We start from the raw sequence: 8,194 nt of genomic DNA, 5'->3' as shown, positions 1-8,194 counted from the left end.
GCAATGACAAACAAGCACATTTATTAATGTACGGATTAACATAAAGCTTGAATGATTAGCTATTGCTGTTTTCTCAGAATAATCTAAATAGAGAACAGCATGAAATTGTCACTGTCAGTGTTAGAAAACATTAAAGTTTGCACATCATCAAACATCTGTCAAATGTTTTCTTATTCACAAAGCTGTACTGAAGACAGACAAAATCATGCAAAGCATATATGCAAAGTTTTGTGCAAAGAGGTTCAACAGTAGGACATTTCACCATAGTTTCTTTCACAAGAAAAGCAGGACACGTGAAATGCATTTATTTATTTTCTGAATGGAAATATCTTTGCTAAACAACTACAGCATCGTCCCATTTCATAATTGAAATTTAGACAAATATCCCGCATAATCATTAACTTTTTTTTTTTTTACAGTACTACAGTCACAAAATCTATGGCACTTCCATTTGAGATAAGAGCTTGTATTAATACCTTTGAATGAAGAAGTGATCTGTAATAGATGATAATGGTGATGTAAAAACAGCAGGTGCACAGACTCACCGAATTCTGCGACAATTGAGGCCATTCCCCCAAAGACAAACGGCTTCCAGTTCAGGTTTGCCATTTCTGTTGCGGCTCCTTCGGCTTGATGGAGTCCTACTAAAAACAGCAAAAACCCCAAATAGGAGCAGACCAGCTGTTTTAATCTCACACTGAACAACATAGCGCTACCCGTCTGTGTTCCAGCCAGCCTTGTCAGATGCATAGACAAATGTGCACCGGAATAAGACGAAACCGCATTAAAGATTCATTGCAAGCGCCACAGGAAATTTGCGGAAATCCTATTGGTTGTAAGCGCTGTCAATAATTGTGTCGGCGATCCCGATTAGTTGAAATTATCTCATGTTCCGCCTACTTCCGCCGCCAACGACAGCAAGCAAAGGCTCGCCTATTTTGATCAAACCGTGTAACATTTAACTTTCTAGGTTACCGTTTTAAATGAAAAAAGAGCAGCGTATAGCGCACGAATATAAATTAGACGTGTCTATGTTGTGGACGTAGCATAAAAAGGTCGCAGTACTTGGTTCCGTGTCGAACATTTAACGGCTTGCAACCGTTAGCCAGGTAGAGCAGAACTACTCTCGCCATTATAAAGTACAAAACTGAGTAATCACCACATTCTAGTCAATATCGTCTCGTGAGCTCACATACCTGAGGCTTGGTGCTTCAGTCACCTCTGTTATTTTATTTTGGACTCCATTGTCTCAACCACATGTAAGATTACTGTACTTTTCGCAGTCAAACTCCAGGAGCGCGTACAGCATTCAGTTACCCATCATGTGTCTTTAGCTAGCAGGAATTCAACTCGCCGCAACCGGAAGTTCCCGCCCGGAAGTTTGAAAGAGACTAGACTCCCCCTCCCTTCCTTTCCCCTTTTCAATGTCATCCTGCCCCTCAAGGGGACGCAAGCAGTGAGATTTCATTTCTTTTTGTTTGTTTTGAATTGTGGGTGGTCCTTCATGTAATGCCCCTTATAAACTCTCTATAACAGGTTATGTTTTAATTTATGCAGTCCATGTGTTGGCTCACTAAAAATAACAAAATTCAGAGGTCAAAAAAACAGTTGTAAACCATATTTAGTAACTTTATTTCGTTTTCATCTTTACACATTTGTATCACTCAATAGTAATCTACGGTGGCCGAGAGGTGCAGAACAAATCACAATTCTGAAAACAAAATAACAACTTACAAACGCAAATGCAAGTCTGAAAAACTGAATAACAATTCAGAAAACACAACAACAATTCAGAAAACATTATAACAAGTCAGAAAACACAAGGACAAATCCGAAAACAAATTAACAAGTCAGAAAACACAACGACAATTCAGACAAACCGGAAGAGGTAGGTATAGTTTGAGACAGCACCATTGGTTTGGGATTACTCACCGCTGACTGGACGAGACATCTGTCAGTCAATATATACAGAGAAGAACCAGCCGAAGAACAGCAGAGTCGTGGTAGAAAGTTCGGAGATGGTATTAAAGTAGCTCAGTTTAAATGTATTGTATGAATTGCCCTTACTATGGAATAAAAAATACGGGGTGTCTAGTAATTGTCTAACTATTGTCTAGTTAAAAGTGGCTTTAACACATCAGCTCCAGTGGCGCAGATGGTTAAGTGTGTGCCCAATATCCTACCTTTTCCGGTTTGTTTGAATTGTCATTGTGTTTTCTGACTTGTTCATTTGTTTTCAGATTTGTCGTTGTGTTTTCTGACTTGTTATAATGTTTTCTGAATTGTTGTTGTGCTTTCTCAATTGTTATTTTGTTTTGTAGACTTGCATTTGCGTTTGTAATTTGTTATTTTGTTTTCAGAATTGTGATTTGTTCAGCACTTCTCGGCCACCGTAGTAATCAGCAGTCTGCACCTTCTCCATAAAAAATACAAAAATGAAAACGTGTTTTGTGAAAAGCTACAGTTCAACTTCTTACAATAGGCCTTGTAAATGTTAACATTTAATTGAAAACTGTAAACTCTCCAGACACTGAACTCAATACCTAATATGTAAACCACCTTTAAATACGGCAAAGATAACTTAGGGTAAGTGTACACAAGCACACCAACATCTAAGTATAGGTGTTTTTCATAGATATTGATATGGTTTATAAAAACATATATATATATATATATAATATGTATATATATATATATATATATATATATATGTGTGTTAAAATGCAAGATTTAGCTCTCATCTGAAAATGTATTAATTAGTTGATGTACATTTTAGAATACAAAGTTAAGATATTTTATTAATAGAGTCAAAGGCCTGGCATGGTCTTAATTGGTACTTTGGCACCATTTAAGCTCGCATGTGTTCCAAATAAGCCCACATCACGATTTATTCACAATATATATATATTTTTTATTTTTTTTTTATTTTAAAGAAGTAAAACGTTAATGTATTTATTCAGTGACGGAAGTATTTTTTAAAAATCATTTTACTTATGTTTGCTATAGCGCTACCTGTACCAATAACATTCAACATGAAAAACATACAGTATGCAAAGCAGAACATTTCATTATCTGTACAGATTGTAAAAAGACACATTAGCCACTTTTAGATCCCCACAACCTCACATTTTTCCTTCTTTCATTTTACACTTAGTCTATATAACATAATCTAGCTTCTTGCGTACAGTCTACTTGAAGACACTCTGAAATCTTGCTGAGGAAGGTCTCGTGTCCCTGATGAGCATCAATCCTGATCTTGAGATTCACTCACTTCCTCAAAGACTTTCTGTCCACTCCAAACTGTTTTGCTAGACTTTTTTCCCCCTGTGCCCTCATGGTAAAGGCGACATGCCTCTACAATTTTTGGACAGGTTTTTTCTCTTATTTGTAATTTTCTCACTGAAAACAAACGATACACATTAGCAGACAATTTTCATTGTGCCCATGTTAAGAAATTGTACTTTTTTTTTTCATTCAAGGTTAGCTTGTGTTGTCTGTAGTTTGCATAAGTTTTGTGGCGCCGTACCATTTAAGCCCATGTAAAAAAAAAAAGTTAATGCTCTACAATACAATTAATGATGTATTTATTTGTAAATGAATGTAAACCGAATCACAAAACATTTAGTGTTTGTAGTTCACATGCTTAATTCTTCAGCAGTCTATCATTCAGTAAGGCCCCGTTAAAAAAAAAAAAACGAATCTTTCCATTTAAAATAAAATTATATAAAAGGATAAAGTACTATTTATTCATACACACAAAAAAATACATTTATCTCTTATTTGACATAATATCAATATACTTAAAGAAATGGCTGAAAATTGCAGAAATGTGTTGATTTCTGAAGGGTCCTGAAACTGAGTTTTTGGGTTTCTTTGTGTGAGGTCCCTTGAGACAGCATGCACATGAGTGGGGCTAACTCAACATTGGCAGATGTGATTGGTATGTAATAAAAAAAAAAAGTCAGGGAATAAACAAATCACTGAATTGGTTAAATAATGGCCAGCATAAAATATGACTTTCTCGTCTTTTAATTTGACTTCAGAGTTGAAAGTGGGCTTAAAGGGTACACTTACCCAAGTTATTTCACAGTCCCTTGCAAGGATATTTATATTAGTATATTCAAAGTCTTTGTTTATATTAGTGTCTCTGTGTTTAACTAAAGAATTACCTATTGACTCGGTCTCTATTTTGTCTGTGTATTTGCTCTGTTTATTCAGATCATGAGGTACGTTTTGATATGGCATATCGCAAGCAAGATTTTTCCATCTCTAACAGGACTGTGCTCCTGCAAATACACACCAGCATCATTCGCAATGAACACCTCAACCTGCAATATATATATATGTGTGTTAAAATGCAAGATTTAGCTCTCATCTGAAAATGTATTAATTAGTTGATGTACATTTTAGAATACAAAGTTAAGATATTTTATTAATAGAGTCAAAGGCCTGGCATGGTCTTAATTGGTACTTTGGCACCATTTAAGCTCGCATGTGTTCCAAATAAGCCCACATCACGATTTATTCACAATATATATATATTTTTTATTTTTTTTTTATTTTAAAGAAGTAAAACGTTAATGTATTTATTCAGTGACGGAAGTATTTTTTAAAAATCATTTTACTTATGTTTGCTATAGCGCTACCTGTACCAATAACATTCAACATGAAAAACATACAGTATGCAAAGCAGAACATTTCATTATCTGTACAGATTGTAAAAAGACACATTAGCCACTTTTAGATCCCCACAACCTCACATTTTTCCTTCTTTCATTTTGCACTTAGCCTATATAACATAATCTTAGGTTCTTGTTTACAGTCTACCTGAAGACACTCTGAAATAACTCTACCACTGAACTGAGGAAGGCCTCCCATCCCTGATGAGAATCAACTATGATCTTGGCCTTCACTCTCTCCCTCAAAGACTTTCTGTCCACTCCAAACTGTTTTGCTAGACTTTTTTCCCCCTGTGCCCTCATGGTAAAGGCGACATGCCTCTACAATTTTTGGACAGGTTTTTTCTCTTATTTGTAATTTTCTCACTGAAAACAAACGATACACATTAGCAGACAATTTTCATTGTGCCCATGTTAAGAAATTGTACTTTTTTTTTTCATTCAAGGTTAGCTTGTGTTGTCTGTAGTTTGCATAAGTTTTGTGGCGCCGTACCATTTAAGCCCATGTAAAAAAAAAAAGTTAATGCTCTACAATACAATTAATGATGTATTTATTTGTAAATGAATGTAAACCGAATCACAAAACATTTAGTGTTTGTAGTTCACATGCTTAATTCTTCAGCAGTCTATCATTCAGTAAGGCCCCGTTAAAAAAAAAAAAACGAATCTTTCCATTTAAAATAAAATTATATAAAAGGATAAAGTACTATTTATTCATACACACAAAAAAATACATTTATCTCTTATTTGACATAATATCAATATACTTAAAGAAATGGCTGAAAATTGCAGAAATGTGTTGATTTCTGAAGGGTCCTGAAACTGAGTTTTTGGGTTTCTTTGTGTGAGGTCAAAAAAAAAAAAACGAATCTTTCCATTTAAAATAAAATTATATAAAAGGATAAAGTACTATTTATTCATACACACAAAAAAATACATTTATCTCTTATTTGACATAATATCAATATACTTAAAGAAATGGCTGAAAATTGCAGAAATGTGTTGATTTCTGAAGGGTCCTGAAACTGAGTTTTTGGGTTTCTTTGTGTGAGGTCCCTTGAGACAGCATGCACATGAGTGGGGCTAACTCAACATTGGCAGATGTGATTGGTATGTAATAAAAAAAAAAAGTCAGGGAATAAACAAATCACTGAATTGGTTAAATAATGGCCAGCATAAAATATGACTTTCTCGTCTTTTAATTTGACTTCAGAGTTGAAAGTGGGCTTAAAGGGTACACTTACCCAAGTTATTTCACAGTCCCTTGCAAGGATATTTATATTAGTATATTCAAAGTCTTTGTTTATATTAGTGTCTCTGTGTTTAACTAAAGAATTACCTATTGACTCGGTCTCTATTTTGTCTGTGTATTTGCTCTGTTTATTCAGATCATGAGGTACGTTTTGATATGGCATATCGCAAGCAAGATTTTTCCATCTCTAACAGGACTGTGCTCCTGCAAATACACACCAGCATCATTCGCAATGAACACCTCAACCTGCAAAGAGATCACAAAGTGTCATTACCTTCCATTGTAAATCTCTCTTATGACTTTTCATGGATCTTTATAGATTATACATTTGAACCCACAAACTCTTTGTAAATGAGATGCACCTTTTAATGATGTTCTCACGCTCAAATGACCAGAGTTTTATGTCAGTAATGCTGATTTCATGATAAGTAGTCCGTAGATGTTCGTTGTAGTTTGATGCAGTTGTGATGTCACAGAGTGGTGCGTAGGAGCCTCATCACACGCTGGTACAGCTGCTGAACAACTGATACCAGATTTCTGCAACACACAAAAGATCTTTTGATTTACAGTTATTCATACACAGGATTTAATCTATTAAAGGGATCATTTACCCTTTCAAAAATAAAAACTGTCGTCATTTATTCACTCTCAAGTTGTAACAGTTTACAAACCTATGTGACTTCTTATGAAACACAAAAAAATAAGTGTTTTTGTCCATACAATGTATATCTTGTGTGGACAAAAACAGCTGAAACACTCTTGAAAACTCATTTGTAATTCTTATTTGTAAATTGTTTTAGATAAAAGTGTCTGCTAAATGAATAAATGTAAATGATCAAAATATCCTGTCTTATATTCTATTTATATACTTGACAATTAAGATTAGATGCTTTCATAGTTTCTGTGCCCATTATGATCTTCTATAAATGCCTTTCAATATAAAATCTGAGACATCATGCTTACATTTGCTTACACCCCTTTACAAACTTATACAAAGAAGAGGATCCGATGTCCTAGCAAAAAATTCAGGAACATAGCATATCACTGGTGGGATCGGTATGACCGTGAATTTAACAGTAAAAACCTGTAAAAATGCTACAGTAAAAACCTGTTAAATGGTTAACGGTAAGTTCCCCTACTATATACGGTGAAAAACGGCATTAGACATTACATGTAAAATTACGGTAGTATACCGTTTTTGGAAGTGAAAAAAAAAGGTATAATTTACAGTGAATAACCGTAAATTGACATTACCAAAATTCCCTGCGTTACATTTCAAATTTGATGTTTTTTTGTTGAAATAACTGTTTCTTCTTTTGTACGTTAGGGTTGAATGTTACATCTAATGTTGTTAAATTAATGTTTATTGCATTATTTAAGTTTCATGTGTGTTACGATTATGGTGTTTAGTGTTTGTGTGAATGACACTGTGCACCTTCTATATATGTTAATATTTAAAGGGGTCCTATTATGCTTTTACACACACCTTCTAAATGCTCTACTAGTGCTCGCCATAATAAATAGATAGCTCTTACTTTTTCCTTGAAAATGCACGCTTCAAACAGAACAGTCAATGAAGACGAAGAAGAGAATGATGTGTAGCTCCCGGCGCCGATTTATACTGGAGTCGCACCGGTAGTGACGTCATGGCTGTCGCCGGCCAACGAGTTGGTGTTTTTTCAATGTATGCTTCAGACACGGGTCACGACGAGGCGTTCCCCATAGCGACCCCTAGAGGACGCAGTTCGAAGTTCCCATGAAAGGGAACCAAGAAGAAGAGCTGCTGTGCTGTAGCCTCCAATTTTTGGCATGTCTAGAACAGCGGTTCTCAATTCCAGTCCTCGCGTACCCCGCTCTGCACATTTTGTATGTTTCTCTTATTACTTCATACGTTTGTTATATTTGACTGTAAGTGCCCTGCGAAGTGGACATTACCGGATATTCCGCCATGATTCCAGTTTGAAGGGAGCGTATATGTTCCATACAAAGGGCATTTAAGTGTGCGGTATATTATGCGGTATATTATGTCCCACTTCACGCTTCTCTAGTAAGTTTCGTATGTGTGTGAAGACGCTGCAGGCAGCGGAGCAGCGCAAATCTGTAAATGAATATTCCGAAGTGAAGTAAACTTCAACGGATTTCCCCTGCTCAGGGAGTAGGGAGCAATGGACACTGTGTAGGGAACATGTCAATCGGAACACAGTTCATGCACGGAGCTCACTTCTAAGAGATGATCTGAATCAGGTGTGTTAACAAAGAGAGA

The 8,194-nt window shown here is 35.5% G+C and overlaps 1 long non-coding RNA gene across 1 annotated transcript in view; it reads right to left on the bottom strand.

The window, feature by feature from the left end:
• Nucleotides 1–5,667: 5,667 nt before the first annotated feature.
• The window catches only part of LOC107587206 (uncharacterized), a 5,538-nt gene continuing 3,011 nt past the window's right edge, over nucleotides 5,668–8,194 (bottom strand). The window contains exons 2-3 of the long non-coding RNA XR_001609449.1: nucleotides 6,294–6,468; nucleotides 5,668–6,177 (exon numbers count right to left, since the gene is read on the bottom strand). This is a non-coding gene — a long non-coding RNA (uncharacterized lncRNA). The remainder of the gene's footprint in view (nucleotides 6,178–6,293; nucleotides 6,469–8,194) is intronic.

Source organism: Sinocyclocheilus grahami, unplaced genomic scaffold (genome assembly GCF_001515645.1).
Source record: "Sinocyclocheilus grahami isolate Dianchi unplaced genomic scaffold, SAMN03320097.WGS_v1.1 scaffold91.1, whole genome shotgun sequence".
NCBI lineage: Eukaryota > Metazoa > Chordata > Actinopteri > Cypriniformes > Cyprinidae > Sinocyclocheilus > Sinocyclocheilus grahami.
This window is presented reverse-complemented; position numbering and strand designations above follow the sequence as displayed.